The 18,250-nt window shown below is 37.4% G+C and overlaps 1 protein-coding gene across 1 annotated transcript in view; it reads right to left on the bottom strand.

The window, feature by feature from the left end:
- The window catches only part of LOC139724199 (uncharacterized), a 130,190-nt gene that overhangs the window by 63,128 nt on the left and 48,812 nt on the right, over positions 1-18,250 (bottom strand). The gene's annotated exons all lie outside the window — the stretch shown is intronic.

Genomic DNA, 18,250 nt, shown 5'->3' with positions numbered 1-18,250 from the left:
TTCTCTATCTCTCCATCTCATTTTCTCTTCCTTTTTATCTCTCCATCTCGTACACTCTCTCTCTTTCTATCTCTCCCTAATTTGTTCCTTAGAATATGTAACAAGTTTCCCTGGAAAAATAGGCAACATTTTTAACTGTGTTTATGACTTTAGGCATCTCAGCTAATGGCTTGCATAGTGACCAACCATAAGCTTTCTCTGACACACACACATGCACACAGTCTTAAATATACACTCACACATTCACAAACACTAATGTTGACTCCTTCCCTAATAATGCTACCATATCTATCAGTCAACATACAATCTACATTGTAAACGGCTGAACTATTCCAAAATATGCATCCAACATTGCACATCACTGCTAATACAAGCCTTGTACGTACATCTCTGAATTATTAGCCAAGAATTCATCCCGTGTCCTGCGATCATCTCGCTCAATCCATCTCCAACTTAGCCCTGGACCCATACCACGTCCCGCTATGGAAGTCGTGCTTTCGTCGTCGCTGCGCCCCAACTATGGATTGCACATTAGATCTTCACCCTCGCTAGCTCTACTCCTGAATACAATAGTTGAAATCACTATGATGTCATGTTCTTGTACGTTATATTTTCTTCTGTTGTCTCTAATTTTAGCACTCTGAAGTATATTATGCAATGTAAATTATTGTAGAGTTTTGTAGCTATGGTGAATATAAGATTACGTTTTGGTATAATTATGATATATGTAAGGCGCTGAAACTGTGTATTAAGCGTGATATAAATGTTAATCATTATTTTTATTATTATCAGCAGCCAAAAGCATAATTATATCTCCTGAATATATTCGTGAGCTCCTAATACTAGAACCAACAGGGTTTACCTGTTTTTCACTCTACCTTCTTCTGCATAAAATGATGCTACTAATATGTTAAAAAACAATAACACACAAACATAAAAATAACCCTTGTTACAGTACCCCCATGCTCTTCCTGAAAATACAACAGAGAATGAGAAACATTGGTCGAAAACTTATATAAGGCAAGAAAAGATCAACCAATATCTATCAAAGTGGCTCATGTTTGTTATCAGAGTTCATAGCAAAAGTGTTTGATTAAAGGGAAAGTCAATTTGTAGAGAAAGATGCTGACAAATTAGAGGAAGAGGGTAGTTTGGGCAAGGCCTGATTACAACAGAGACTATCATACTTCTGTTCTCTCTTTTTCTTTACTATGTGAATAATCAAACACATTTGCCAATTTTTGTGATGTAACATGAAAGTTTACCATTTTCTATTTGCTGTAGGCCTACTATAAAACCCAAAATTTTCATCTTCCCGTCAAGTACATTTTACTCTCAATAGAATGATAGTAAATATTTTGTCTGTGCAACCCCTGCATGCAATGAATATTCCATTACCAATAACGTTAAAGGACAAGTTCACCTTCATATACATGTGGATTGAGTGAAGGCAACAATATTGGTAGAACACATCAATGAAAGTTTGGGGAAAATCCAACAATCCGTTCAAAAGTTATGAATTTTTAAAATATCTGTGCAATCACTGCTGGAGGAGAAGACTACTACAGTGTATGATGTCACATGCGTACAACGATATAAGAAAAATAAAAAGAGAATTTTCTCAAAACTTGCTTTTTGAATAAAGTGCACATTTCTTTGACTTGTTACTGACTTATGTTAGGGGTAATATTATTCCCCCTGACTTCTGAAAGAGAGAAGTCGAGTGTTCTTTTATTATGTGAGAAAAGTGAGAATATCTTGAATTTTCTTTATACTTTCTTTATATAGTTGTACTCATATGACATCACAAGCTATAGTAGTCTTCTCATCCAGCCGTGACTGAGCAGAAACTTCAAAAATTCATAACTTTTGAACGGATTGTCCGATTTTCCTCAAACTCTCATTGATGTGTTCTACTAATATTGCTGCATTCACTCAACCCACATGTCTATGAAGGTGAACTTGTCCTTTAAAAAAGAGATTTTATGGACTTTTTTCAATAGGGCAGATGAGAGGTGAGCTCACATGCTGTATCACAGTGGACTTCCCCATTAACCATCTTCACTTTCACTACTTCATGAGATGATTTAAGCAACTGACAACATTACAGCTTAAAAAAGACCCTCATATAATTTGCCATAGTACATTATAATTGCTATTCCTTCGATGGAATGAATTCCATAAATTCCTTGTTGTGTGTATATGTGTGTACAATGTACACTTGTATATGATGGGTGTACAATGTACACTTGTATGTGTGTATACAGAGGATGAGGGAATGACGGGTATCTATGAGAGTTTGAGAACAAACTCCACCTGTCAACATACTTTTTTCCCCCACTTTTTTGATCCCTTGATAAGCCCTTTAAATAGATTGCCAGCAAAAAAAAAGGATTAATCTGATAAGAGATCTCAGTGCTGCCTGCCAAAGCCAAACTTCTTGTAGTTCATGATTTCTCTTTTTTCTTTCCCATGGCGACAGACACATGACATTGACGCACAGCTGCTCATGGTAGCATCCCCATCCCTTCACATTCGGAGACAGTCACATGACCTTTGGATCTTGGCCAATGATTATTCATTAACACACTCCTGAGGTCTACTATTACCACGTTACATACGTACATTGTATGTCAGTATGATCATGCTTGGTCAATGTGATTGGGCTAATGTGTGTAGGTTTTGTGTGTATGTGTGGGTGTGTGCGTGTGTAGGTAAATTGTGTATATATGAATACAGTGTAGGTGTATAATGTCTATATGTTTTAGATATATTATGGTTTGCTGTATTTGTTTTCTTTCAAGTTCATAATGTATACACTGCTACTTGGAAATGTTACAAATATCAGAAGATGGACTACTGCAAAAAGAACAATATCTTCATTCACATCAATCAGTTAATGGTCTAGCAGTGGTGAGAAAAATATAAGAAAGAACATACAGCTCTAATCTTTTAGAACAAATATATATATATATATATATATATATATATATATATATATCATAACACAAAAAAGAATCAATAAATAAACTAGTAATGCATTATTTTGCCAACAAAGAATGAGTTTATTGTACTCAAATTTTTGGTGGCCTCCACCTTCTTCAGGAGTCTCGACGGGGAATGTTTTGGTACCGTCATTCCCCGTCGAGACTCCTGAAGAACGTGGAGGCCACTGAAAATTTGAGTACAATAAACTCATTCTTTATTGGCAAAATAATGCATTATTACTTTATTTATTGATTCTTCATTATATTGGAGCCAATATGTGAATTTGCAGCATGTTTATACATATATGAATATATATATATTTTTTTTTTGGGGGGGGGAGGGGAATTGTCACTTTTCTATCACTTCTCTGCATATATATTTCTTATTAATAAAAACACATAAAAGTTAAACTGAATGCATAAATGAATTACATGAACAATAATCATTGAAAATGAGGAAAAGATGACACACCTTGGAAACTTGGTTTCATAAATTGTTTGCTGGTTAAGTCCATTTAAAGACAAAAGTTTAGTCTGGGCATGAATAAATAATAAATGATACTCCATAAAAGAAGGAAAACAATTTCAAGCAGTGATGCAAATTTTTTAGACAATATGCATTACCTGTTTGAAAGAAATAAGTGCACCATGATACAGTGTACAAGGGACATTCTTCCCTTCAATGTTAGGTGCAATGAGGCAAGGTACTGGTAAACACATTTAGAAGGTGGCCCCTACGAGGTGCCATGTCATACAGCTTGTTGCTAATACAAGTCTCATTATTCATTTCTTTCTCCTGAGTCATCAGGGCCCAGGTAAAAAAATTACTGTATGAGAGCAACGGCTGAATGTCTCATATATTCAAAACCTCTGGAAAGTATATTAATGTGATACAGTTAGAGAGTAAAGTTTGTGCCACTTATTGATACCGAAAACAAAGAAACAACAAACTGAACAAGAAAAACAATGCAAAAATCAGGATTGTGGTATGGGGACGACTAAAAGTTGAAAGCAGTTTCCGATGTTACATAATTTTTTTCTGCTGAGATGAAGTACGGAAGTACTGGGTATGCACTGTGTTGCTATACTGCTTATGTCAGCCATATATGCAACACTTACTTACAAGTCTTGTAATCTATGCATAAGCCCTTAAAATGACTCCACATACCTCAGAGGTTTAATACGTTTACTCAATTATTTACATTCATAGAAAAAAAACCTCAACATATCTTAGATATTGATATGTCAGTTTTGATACTCAATTAGCTAGACTTGTTGCCCTAGTCAAAGTAATTTTACACAGATGCAAAAGTTAATCTCTGAATATGAATGATGGTTTTAATCTGCAATTTTATATCATATGTGACATGAGATTGTTTCATCTTTTTTTATTTCTCTTATGTTTAGAGGAGGCAGAATGGAATGTGGGATGCTGCCATAAAAAATAAGTGGGTATTGACTGTATGACTACCCAGGGTATGCTGCCATCATAAAGTTGTCATTTACAATTCATTTTATTAACCCCCTCACACAATTTGACTTTGTAAGAACCTTTTTTGAGGTTTGATTCTAGGATTTGTTCTCAGGAATAATTCATTTTCCATTTTTTTTTAACTTTCAAATTGTGCACTTTTAGCAATACTCATTGATCTTTGCAGGTTTCCAATTTAGCAGCAGAAATGACAAGCATTTTTAACTCCAAGGATTACACAAAGATGTCGATTGATTTGCGGCGACACCATACTTTTACAAGCATCTAACTGCAGCAGTAAATCTTTCTTCCAGTTTATTAAGGAAGAACTACTCAGAAAGGCACATATTTGCCATATTGTCACGTCTGATTTATGAGTCAAAAGGTGAGAATCTCCAAGTAAGTTTTTTTTTCTGCAGTTTGAAAGTCTGTTGTGATGAGTAGTTATTGACTAACAGAAAAAAAAATTGTTCGTAGCCATTGTTTCTCAAATGTCTTCTGTGACACATGTGTTATATGAATCAAGTGAGAATGGTATAGACTATTCAAACATTGAGCTGAATCTTCTTGTGACTTTGACCTTTGAACTTCACCTTTGAACTTGAACATTCACCTGAATAATTTTTTTTGGATAAACCCCTTTTGGAGTATGAGTTCTTTCTCTCTTTTTTTAAAGTGAAAAACATCATACGTGAGCACTTACTCCACACAACATTCCATGCAATAGCTGCATCAATCTATTTCATGACCTGTGTCAAACATACTCAATGGCAGAAGAAAGAACATAGTCAGGCAAAGCCAACTTCTAAATTGTGTTACGTTGAGAAAGTAGGAAGACTCCAAATGCACATCTCATAATTAGGCTGCATTCCACTGAAAATAATTCTCGACTGCAACTGGCAAAATGTGACTAAATGAGCCATGAGAAATGTTATTGGGAGCATTGTGACTTACAGACTTGGAAACTTACAGACTTGGAAAGGCAGAAGACTTGTTTGTAAACACATTGCCAAACAAGTTTATTTGTCAGTGTGAAAGTACTCTACGCACTTTCATGTGTCTTGGCATGACGGCATGACAATTCAGGTGTGGCAGGCCTGGAGATGTGAATATCCTGCGCTGTCGAAAGACATCAACACAGCAGAACTAAACACTCTTCTTGCAAATACAAATTCATAGAATATGTTACAAATCAAAATTAAAGTACTCTTTTTGTACATGTATTTACATGGTTAGGATTTTTTTTTTTTTACATGGAGTGCATTAATATTACTATCATCATACTACTATAATATTATATTATACAATCATTATTTTACTGTTATATATTATATTATCATTGTACGTTTTAAAGTCCTATAAGAACATACATGTAAACATAAGAATCATGGAACTTATTCAAGACATGACAAATCTCAATACTCAACCAGAAGGCAGTTTGGAGTGAAACTTGACAAATTATTCCCCCCCCCCCCAATGCTCAGCATTCAGTCAGTCACCATGAATTTAATTTGGTAGAAAATGAGGTTACATGCAAAGAGAGATTCTTCCTTTAAGTGAGCTGGGGAAGAAGAGGGGAAAACTCTCACCTCAGAAGGCGAGAAATTTCACTTCATCGGTGATCACAGGGGATGGTACGTGCTGGTCATGTTCTCAGGAGATTGGTTTTGCTAACCCCTCCATCTTCACCGGGATAAAGAATGATAAACAATGAACCCACCAACGAGGCTCCCTTTCCTCAATAAAAGTCTCTCTAACTCTACACAATTTCCTCTCCCTTCCCAACCCCTTCCCCCCCCCCCTCCCCATAGAGAGAGACATATAAACTGACAGACTGATATACAGATGCACTCACAAACACACACACCTACCAGAGCTGGCAAAGCATTTTCAAAAGGGGGGGGGGGGGGGCATTTCCGGGTTTCATGAGCTAACAAGCAAAAAAAAAAAAAGGTCTTCTATGCAACTTCTGGTGCCACTTCCGGGTTTCTTCAGCTGACAAGCAAAAAAAAAAAAAAAAAAAAGGTCTTCAGCACAAAAACATAACCTTACCACGCTCACTTTTCAAGGGCTTTCAATTGGTACTTTCAAAATTTTTCAGTGCCACTTACACACATCTGGGTTAAAAAAGTGGAGGCCCAAAGTGGTGACACCTTATGTATTCCTAAGTTATATAGTGTAAAAAAAATGTGTGTGTGTGTGGGGGGGGGGGGGGGGGGGCCGAGCCGAGCCCCCCCCCCCCCCCCCCCCCCCCGAAAAACAAACTGACAGACTGGTATAGGCCTACAGATGTACTCACAAACACACACACACACGCACAACCTGATAGAAACAGACAAACAAACTAACAGACTGACATAGGCCCAAAGATGTACTTACAAACACACACATACACATTCATTTTGTACATACTGGTACACATTGTACAGTATATCCCTCCCACAATACATACAAACTTACATACATGCTGGTACATACAGAGAAAAAGAGAGAGGCCCATGTGCTGATACATATCATCTGTGCAATGGGGCACAGAGTGTTCCCTCGAATGGAGACGGATAGCTTTCATTTTCCGCCTCCTCTCACCCATCCCCTCCCAGGGGAACCCCCCTCCAATCACCCCCCTGTCATGGCTCTCGGGTACGGGTGACATTCAGGACTAGCTGCCTGGGATGGCCGAGTGAGGCGAGCGTTGAATATGAAAACTCGAAACCTGAACAAATCTCACCACCGTCTGTAGCCCCACACGGATGAAGAGTCTGCATCGGACGAGCTCTGTTCATGGAGAGTGGTTCTCGGCCTCAGAGGACCGCTACTTAAAAATGCCATCAGTGGCTGCATACCGTACAATGCACATGTTTCTCAGATGTGAGAGTGTGACCAAAAGGATAAGGGTTATACAGAATATATGATCATGAGGCTGCAGCAGGTCTATCTACATTTTGTACATATCAAAATCAAATCTAGTCATCATATTCGTTAATGTGTTTCACTAAAGCATGGCACAAGCAAATTTCTCCTGGTTAGCCTTTATACACTACATTTAATCGAACGGTACCATAGCATTGACAACGTACGTGGCCTTTCTTGGCACACCTGGTGTTATACAACTTTGTATCTTGAGCTAGACAAATGTATAGATCATGCACAAACATGATGTTCATACACACATACAACCTAGCTATTCATTTGCCCCCATCCTTTCACTGCCTATTCCACATCAGTAATTACAAACCCAGAATGGTGACTCATCAATTTAAACAGCTTGTTTTGCTACAATCATGAATCATATTTACAGGGATGCCATCATAATTCAACACAGATATGCCAATTTGAAATAAATCCTTATTTCGTGTTATATGTAGATATGCAGGTACTTACAGCACAGTTTATAGTCTGCTGACATCTGTATCTTGTGTAAAGCCAGAAACATGTGCGGCATGCAACTTTCACAAATTGCTGCTGGCATTCGATGTACTGTGTATGACAAGAATTTCTGCGTCTATTTTACTGTCGCAAATCTTGCCGCCTCCTCGCATCATTCACCAAAGTTTAAAGGGATCGTATTGTTTTTGTTGAGACCTAATTTCAGGTTTCTAGCATTTTTTTGGTGAGATAATGAGAAACCTGTCATGAAATATGAAAGAGCATGTAATTCCACGCAGAATTCAACATTTATTTGATGAAAATTGGTTTTGAAATGGCTGAGATATCCAAAACAGAGCCATTCAAATAAAGTGTGGGATTCACATTTTATTACGATCGATTTGTTTTACTTTGTTTTTGGATGTTTCAGTCATTCCAAACCCAATTTTCATCACATAAACTTTGAATTCCTCTTGTAATGGTATGCTCTGTACTATTTCCTAAGTGTTTTCTTGGTATCTCGCAAAAAGTTTAAAAGCCCAATTCTCATCTCCACCAACACTATACTATCCCTTTAATGCACACAAAGACTTATGTTATTTAATATATAGTATATCATAAACCATAAACAAACCTTCAATTTTATAAGAATTAACCCTTTCACTACCAAATCCTCAAAATGTTATTGAGTTTGCATGCAAGTAGGTTACTAATCATCACAGAATTAACCCAGAAGCTACAACTGCAATATGTCATGGTGTGTTTATAACGCACACCTTTCATGCAGCACAGTTAGAGTGTACTTCTGACTATCTGAATTTTGAGATAGATAGGGACTGATACTATTAAAAACACCTGCATCCAATGAATTCTTTTATCGTACCAGCACAAATTTATGTGCAGAAGTAGGATTATCAAATGAAATATGATCTGCTGGTCTCTCCAAAACAGATGAAGGTAGGAAATAGAAAATGGAAGGAGGGTCCAGTAATTGTGCTTCTAATGACTTTAGCTTTTAAATACACATTTAGGAACATTTCAGACAGGTACAGAATCATCCTTCCCCAAGATGCTTGATAAAAAGAAAAAAAAATGTCACTTGTGCAGTAATTCATTGTTTTACCAGCAACAGTGAACAATTGAGACATGTTTAACGCTTATCATTCAGGATCAGTGCGATTTCATATCCAGGCATGTAAACAACTCTTACACAAGCCTGGCCAAGGCCAGTGAAAACCTATGACTGTGTCACATCTCCTTTGTCTGGGAGCGCTGCATTGCTACATCACATACTCAACCTGGAAGGATACTGTATACGCCTTAAATTGAGTGAGTTTAAATTTTCGCGAATTGGGACTTCCCGACGATTTTGCAAGTTATAGGGCCTTTAATCTTACTAGGCTGAAAAATTCAGAAAGTTGGAAGAAATTGCAAAGTTTAGGTTAAAGGTTGTCTGAGCAAATACATCAAATTCCACCAGAGTGTACAAACTTCAGAGTGGATTTTTCTAACTTCCCATGAAACTTCACATTGTGTTTTGTATTAACAATGGAGGAAAATTATGATTTGGATCACTTGACTTCCATATCGGCTCTTTTTTCAGCATGCAATAATCAAACATGAAGGCAGCCATATCGGAATTTTCTATCCATATTTGTGGTGTTTCTTTACATGCTTCAGATCTTCTTTTGCGCAAACTGAATAGCATGCTGGTAATGATTGAATGAGTTAGCTGGGCATGCAGTTTTTCCAGAAACCTTCAGGTTTTTATTTATTTATTTCTTGCATCAGAGCTAATGTAGCAAATGTTTAGAGTAATGAAGACTCTCAGTAAAAAACTGGAGGAGTTTTCATGTTGAGAATGACTTTTTTTTTGGAGGTTTTGTCAAAGAATTTTCCCCTCCTTAAACTCGGGAGAACACAGGAAAACAACAGTGGTGATAAAAATGGTCATTAGAAGCAGCACATACTCTAGCAGTGTACAAGAGTCATGGTAGAACTCTGGAAAAAGCATCATATTACAACAACAACACACCTCTCAACATCTTTTGAAAAGGTGATGTCTTTAATACTTGGAAGATGACACTCTCAAATGAAGCATTTTGTTATTTAGAAAAGGCAGACACAATGCCAGCAGAGTGTACATGTTTACTGCCAAAACTCCCTCACCGTACCTAACACAGTTATCTCTTTCTACTGAAACATGCCATTGTGTCGTGTTTTGAATCTGTCTTCATTTCTTTATGTGCCTACGGGGACTTGAATTGTGAACTTGGATTCTGGCGATAATTGTTGTCCCCATCAAGTCCTTGCAATGAAATAGGGACACATTGTGGAAGGGGTAAAATTTTTCAGCACAACACTTCTAGTACTAACAAATATCGCCAGGCAAAAATCAAGCATTTACACTGCTCAAACAACATCAAATACAAAATCCTAACATGAATTTAGTCAACCCACGGATATCATCACCAGATAAAAATCAGTCATTTACACTGCACATATAATATCAAATACAAAATCCTAACATATTAACTAAGTCAACCCACAAATCTGATTTATGTGATCAAAAGTTTTTGTCACAAGGAGCCCCACAGGTGTGTGTACAGCGTGTGTGTGTGTGTGTGTGTGTGTGTGTGTGTGTCCTGTTTTGCTGTATATATGTCATTTGTCAAAGATCTACTGGTGAGCGAGTTCAAAAAAATACAAAAACACACATTCAACCTAATGTTCACTTGTAATACGGTATGCAGTTTTCTGGAGAGCTTGTGCCATGCTCAGTTGTGCACGTTTGATTAAAAATCAAGCAACATGCCATGTTGAAGCATGGCTACAAATCTATGAAATTACCATGAGAACACGAAATCAGCATAAATTTAGTCTCTCCAGTGATCATGTGGTAAGACCAAGAAGTACAATACCTGAGATCAATACTTGCACTATTCTATTTGCCTAAATCTCGAGTTGTGTCCATTTTTCATCCATGTCTTGCACTGTAATTATTCAAATGATTCTTTTTACAAGTGGTAGGACCTACCGTTTTGCCAGCCTAATGACTCCAAAACTCTTGAGATGATCACCATCATAACATGTCATTAATACATTGTCACACTTTGACATTAATTATACAATATTTACTTGCCTTTTTTTTTGTACTGATCGATATTGCTTGCGTCAGGGTGGGATAGGCGAGGATGGATTGTCTACAGTGATATACAGTCATTAGGTTGTCCTTCTCTAAGCCCAGGGCAGCCTGACCTGGCCCACTGCAGATTGAGTCTAATGCTCCTCTCTTTCAATGACATGATTGTAACTTCATCTAATCATGACTAGGGATTTTTTTTTTCTAGTTAAGGAAACTGGTGAATAGACTGATACAGATAATGATGATGATTTTGATGAAGAATGTTGTATTCTCAGCTCAAACATGCTGCAAATTTGCTGTGTCACATTTTTATACAATTCCAAAAGTACCATCGTGGGTCACAAACATTCATTTCTCCACACCCCCCACCCATTCAACACTCAACATGAAACATTCAAACATACATCAAACCAACCATCAACCCTTAAGCCTCAATCAACCAAGCAAACACATACAATGTACATGTACATCTATCCACATTGCAATCTATCAATGAAAACGTTTCATGTTACAAAATAAAACCCCCTGGTGGTCTAGCCTCGAGGAACCCATACATATTGATGCCAAACTGAATCATATTGAAGCCACACAAAATAATACGAAGAAAAAATTGGAGGGGAGTTATTTTCTCATCCTAACTCAATGTTTTATCTCCACGCATTTGATGAGGTTGTCACATCTATCTTGACTGATACTGACATATTCCCACAGCCCAGAACAAGCTCATATTCCAAATCAGGAGTTATTGCAGCTTGTGCGTCACTCCACATTTGTAAATCTCAATTCAAACCATGGGGAGATTATCCACTGCTTCCATGAGTTGCTTTTTACCTTTATATTCCTTCATTCTGTTTATGAAAAAAAAACAATATATTACATACCTGCTGTGCTTTTCCTTTATATTTCTTCACAAAAATTATTGCCTATGTGCTATGCGGCCCAGCTGCTTTTTTTTCCCCTTATAATTTTTCATGTAGATGGAAAAGAGGATAGGATTGTAGATTCTGTCAACAAGCAAGGGACTGGCATAGGATCTTTACGCAGTCCATTAAGAGAGATCGATGCGGCATGGTCTAAAAACATCAACAGAGATGACTCCTTGACATTTGGAGGGAGGCCAGTCCAACGTCCACTCCTGCCCCATTTACATGATGGACAATTAGATATGCCAAGGTGGTCCTAATGATTGCCTGCCACACACCAGATAGACAGGAAAATGTGAATAAACCAGCTGTAAGTGTAAGCAGCTAAAAATAGGAATACAGGAATACATTTATTTTCAAAGCAAACAATTTATTCCTCTTTGTTATCTTTTGTGGGTGTGGTGTACCTCAGTGCATGTGTTATTTGGTATATTTATTACCAATCACTTCATTATCACCATCCCTCAACCTCACACAATATTGGATTACTAGTCTTGAAAAAATTTTCTTTGCGTGGGCATGTTCCTTTGGTACTGGTAAGCATTTGAAAAGATACACTGTAAAGCCCTCTTTCAACATTTACTTTTTAAAATTTCTTTGTCAAACAGAAACCAGTAAAAAGGTATTGCCTTCTGAATGAATGTGATAAAGTTTGTGCTTGAAGTATTTACAACATTGAATGCTTACAAGTACCAACTTACATGTACTTAAATGTATATTGTTTATTGCTCATATGCTCTCCTGAATCGCTGTTAAAACATGTTTTTTTTTTTCCAAAAGCTCAATACTGTGCTACAACAAAACCACCAAGAATATCATAAAAATATCACAAGAATATCATTTTCCATCAATTATTTGGCAATCAACACTGACTGGACAGACCGGCAAACATTACACGTAATTAACATCATCCCCCAAAAAGCATGAAATAGGCAAAGGCTGTGATGAAGTTGTTCTCATGAAACACTATACCCAAGAAAAAAAGACAAGTAGCTTCCCAGCCTCGAGAATGTTCTCAACAAGACGTTACAGCCGGTTAAGGCGACACGGAATTAATTACATGAAGGTCAAAGTTCCATGTGATCTATCACACATTCTGCAGATGTTGGCTTTATTTATTTATAAGCAGTTCCCGTCTACTGATTTTGTGTTGTTGATGAACACATATTATGTCTACATCTACCTTAGATAGCTTCTGCATTTACACCAGAATCCCATTTCATCTACGGCACAATTCCACTGACAAAATATGACGATCCTGATCTTGTTGATTTGCTTCCCCTGTGAAGAGGGAGAGTAGTTGAAGAGTCTTGCCGATGATGTTTTTCTTGGTATATTCAGCGTTGTTGCAATTCAAGAGTTCTTCTAGAAAACAGCCTTTCACATTCTTCAATAAATGTAAATGATTGCTCCTGTTAAATTTTTAAAACCATAAAACATTCGCTTTTCTTTCCATAAAACAATTATTTTGATAGGAGATTGATATTGTAGAAAGATGTCTCAGCATACAAACTACAAGTATCTTTCACAATTTTTAATTAAATGACAAGTTCACCTTCATAAACATAAGGATTGAGAGAATGTAGCAATATTAGTAGAACACATCATTGAAAGTTTGAGGAAAATCAGACAATCCGTTCAAAAGTTATGAATTTTTGAAGTTTTTGTGCAGTAACCGCTGGATGAGAAGACTACTGCAGTGTATGAATAACTTAGATGTCACATGCGTACAACAATATAAGGAAAATATAAAGAGAATTTCACAAAATTCCATCTTTTGAAAAAAAGTACACATTCCCCTGACTCGTTACCGACAAATGTTATGGGTAATATTATTCCCCCTCCTTTTAGAAAGAGGCAAGTCAAGTGCTCTTTTATTATGCGAGAAAAGTGAAAATATGTTGAATTTTCTTTTACATTTTCTTTATACTGTTGTACGCATATGACTCACAAGCTGTAGTAGTCTCCTCATCCAGCGGTTCCAACACAAAAATTTCAAAAATTCATAACTTTTGCATCGATTGTCCAATTTTCCTCAAACTTTCACTGATGTGTTCTACTAATACTGTTGCATTCTCTCAATCCTTATGTTTATGAAGGTGAACTTGTCCTTTAAACATTGACTCTCTGGTTGAAATAGACCCATTTGATAGTGTTGTAATGGTTAAAATCACTAATCATTTGTAAATCAAAAACAGAAGAAGAAGTGATTAGGAAGTATATTGTAAGTGTTTATTAGTCCAGAAGCTTCTTCAAGTGGTTTTTGAATATCATCTTTCTTCTTCCCGTCTTTACAAAAGTGTATATTCACATAATATTATGAAGTCATCCTGAGTTCTTTCATTGACAGGTGAACTTGGTCATTAGATTTCAAATTGGACTTTCTAAATGGATGATTGCAAAGAGCCACTCCAAACTACAGCAGGAAACCAGCTACAAATTGTAGGCCTCTGCGACTCAAACATTCACACCTCACGCGTGAGAGTTTTGATTGTCAGTGACTATCAATTGACCCAGAATTATTATCAGCTCGTTGAGAAGTGCTGACAAGCACAGATAAAGGGACCATGCATGCAGCCATCCCAGGCAATTTATTGTGCAGATTTATCCGGATTCAGATAGCAGGAATTTGCACGCGGAGGGTGACATAATACTTGGCACAACCAGTTATGAGCCAGAAAATGGGGCAGAGGGTTAAGTAACTGAATTCCAGAATGTGCTCTGGGTTTCTGCACTCAACAGAGTGTAATCTTTCTTGAGAGACAAACACTGAATTGGATTTACAAGTTTTTTTTCTCCTTATAAACAAAACACTACTAGAAAAAATAAAGAAATGTTAATTCTTTTTGGATCATACAAAAATCTTGCATTTTTTTTTTTGCATTTGGGCATCGACTCATGGTGATTATCTTCATGCTTGGAAGTCTACATCAGCATTTCCTCAAGGTATTTCCAAATAAATGAATAAACCTAGAATCAAAATCGCAACGGACATCATCTTATCAGTCTCTGGAACTTTCTTCTTCTCCTTCTTCTTCTTCTTCCTCTTCTTCTTCTTCTTCTTCTTCTTCTTCTTCTTCTCCTCCTCCTCCTCCTCCTGCTTCTTCTTCTTCTTCTTCTTCTTCTTCTTCTTCTTCTTCTCCTCCTCCTCCTCCTCCTCCTGCTTCTTCTTCTTCTATTATTTCTCTTCATCTAATCTGGGCCATTGAGAGGTACTTCATACTTTACTGATCATGAACATTTGACATTTCACATTATCAAACAACAGAAAATTTCCCTTTGTCCACTTAGATGTTTCTATTACAGTAGGCCGGAGGGTTTCGTCCCCCTGGACAAACACCATGCACGAATGATATTCATAGTTGAATTTTATTATGTGCAGTTGTCCAAACAATCTATGACCATATCCACTGGAGATATTGAAAAACAAATTGCTTCGAGACACTGTATGTCTCAAGTGTCAGTGCAAACACAAATATACTTGGCATATGCCAGCATTCAGCAATTATTCACTATGGCTAATACGGAGATACAGCATATCGCTGCAATTCAATCTACATGTACCTCATCTTCAGCATATTTCTATTTCAAAAGAATTTGTCATAAATTTTCTTGCTGTCGAGTAACTTAATACTAAAATGGTGTTCTATTATTTCATATTGTCAGTGTGTTGCCACGTGAGCTAACTCATTAGCCTAGAATAGGCTGTTTGACCACCCAAAATGAAAGATATCTGAGGAGATGGAGTAACGTAGAAATTATCGAACTGGAGAAATATTTTAAAAATAAGATTTAAATCAGCTCCTTACACATATTCACAGGCACATGAGTGGGTTAGTTTGTTTGTTTTATAATTTTGTGCAAACATCAAGCTTACCATAACCTCCATATGGTACTATGGCATATAGCTCCATTTAGTCAAGACTCAGTGATTAATAGTTCTCTGACAAAAAAAAAAAAGTAAAACAGAAAAACTGACAGGATTGAGAATTGGTGATTGAAAGAAAAAATTGATGTGTTTAGCATGTTTTAAGGTTGTACAAATCCTGAAATTGTGCATGGTTGAAGAATAAAGTCTCTTGATATTGTGTACGGCATCATAGGGTAATAGATCTCAGAGCTTTCAAAAAGAAATGAAAAACTGACCTGCATGTCACTCGGGAATATGCTCCCCCTTTTCTACTGAGAATAACAGTGGGTTTCTTTTGTGGTCCAAATAAATTCACAGTAAATGTAAATGTTTTCCCCTCCTTTATCATATAGAAGTTTCCAGTTTCATTACTCTGAGGAAAGGTCTGAATTATCCACTATTTCTTTTTTTTTTTTTTTGTGGGGGAAGGGGGGGGGGGGGGTAATCTTTCTCCATTTCATACTAGCCATCGCAATAAAGAAGTATTCAGTTGAGAACTCCATTAGCTGTCAGTGATTACAGCCTCAATCAAAAATGCAGTACTCTCAAGAACAAAGAGGGAGCACATAGGATGGATGCAATGAAAGTGAATACTATGTTATACTCTAAGTACATCAATGTTTCATATCAGAGTCATAGCACAGGTACAGTATGGATATCAGTAAAGGTCTTTTACTTGACACCCAGGGTTCTAGCATATCAAACAACAAGTTAGTCACAAATGAAATTTAATCTCAATGTAACAGGAACTATTAGTAGAAAATATGACATTCCTGGACACAAAAATGCGGCAAATAGTTTGATACTATCTGATGAACACTTTGTACATGTACAGACTGTGTATTCCAAATCTACTAGCATGGAGGTAGCACAATTTTGGCAAAGGTTTCCACTAAAAAGTGGGAGATGTTGGTGGCGAGCGTACCATATGGTTGTTACATCATCATTCAAGCGCGGGAGAAAATCAAATCATGGCACTCCGAAACCTGGAACGTCACCAAAAAAAAAACCAAAAAAACAACCTACAAACACAAACATACCAGTCTGCACGCACTCACGACACACACAAACCAACCAGCGGCCGACAATTTTTGTACTACACTCTTACCATTGCCCCGACAAACACACACACACACACACACACACACACACACACACACACACACACACATCTAAAGACCCACTTGTCCCCTTGCCATCCCATTATTCTTTGGATGCGGTAAATCTTTTTCAATATCACAATCTCGCTCTTCCTCCGCTCCACACGTCTATTCTTAGCCAGCTCTGGTGATGACGAAGGAGAGAGAGTGATGGAGAAAAAAAAGAAGCTCTCCCATAAGGCAGGGCTATCATTTGGTGTGTGGAGGTGAGAGCATGCTAGTCATGGGAAAAGCTGACAGATAGGCAGAAAGTGTCCTGCCCTGTAGGATGACATACCATGCTGTATTGTTTTCCTTAGACATGAGTCATATGGAAAGATGGCATAGATTGAATTGTGGCTTCCCACTTAAGCAGGATGATTCTTCAACATCCCCCACAAAGGTGGACTTTCTCATGAATGTACTGTTTTATTCAAGAACCTTTAGGGGGAAAAGGCAGAAAGGGGCTCATTATGTTATGTGTCACCACCAGAATTCTACATTAATATCTAGCAAGATAATTCCAAGAATCAATCACTGACCCCCCCCCCCCCCCCAAAAAAAAAAAAAAAAAAGAATGGCATTCCTTATGATTTAGAAACACATTGATGGTATTCCTCCAAATGGTGGTTTGGTGTATTCCATCATCTTCTACTAGTCTGGTTGCAGAATAATGATTAAAAAAAATGACTCAAGTTACAACTCTACATTTCTCCATTGCTGCTTTCAGGATAAGATATGAACATATGTTTTGAAAATATATAAAGTCAAAGGATTTGTAGAGTCCATCCTAACTGGCAGTACTGGTGGTTATTTTGATCACATGATGCATTTATGATCATTATGCACGCATACTTCAGTTCCTTAGTGTGAGTGCTTGTCAGTCAAGTTGGGTATCTTACATTGTATTCCACACCATCAGTTATTGATTCAGAAATATGCGATGCACAATCTATTTCATGTGACAGCACACAGGGCTGACTGCAAGGGTGGTAGAGTGGTAATGGGGTGATGGGGTGGGGTGGGGTGGGGACGGGCATTGGGGCCCCAGAGGGAGGGGGTAGGGTGAAGAGACTTAGGTGGACGATGCTCTCTAGCGTACAGTACGCTGTTTTGAGAGTGACGCAAGTCCGCCCGACAGAATGCCTGCGTCAGCAAACCCTTGCCTAGAGCAGCGGGGGAAAAAAACATTTCAGTGCGTATGGCCAGTTCTCCCCATCTCTTGACTTATAAAACAACCTGTACAAAAACCCACCATATGGCACCAAGTTGTGAGGGGGGAAAAAGATATGCTCCTCAATTCAGGAAG

The sequence above is a fragment of the Diadema antillarum genome, unplaced genomic scaffold (genome assembly GCF_040938485.1).
Source record: "Diadema antillarum isolate AM-2024a unplaced genomic scaffold, OU_Dant_1.0 scf00000208, whole genome shotgun sequence".
In the NCBI taxonomy this organism is placed as follows: Eukaryota; Metazoa; Echinodermata; class Echinoidea; order Diadematoida; family Diadematidae; genus Diadema; species Diadema antillarum.
Note: the sequence above shows the minus strand (reverse complement) of the source record. Positions and strands in the feature narration are given on the sequence as shown.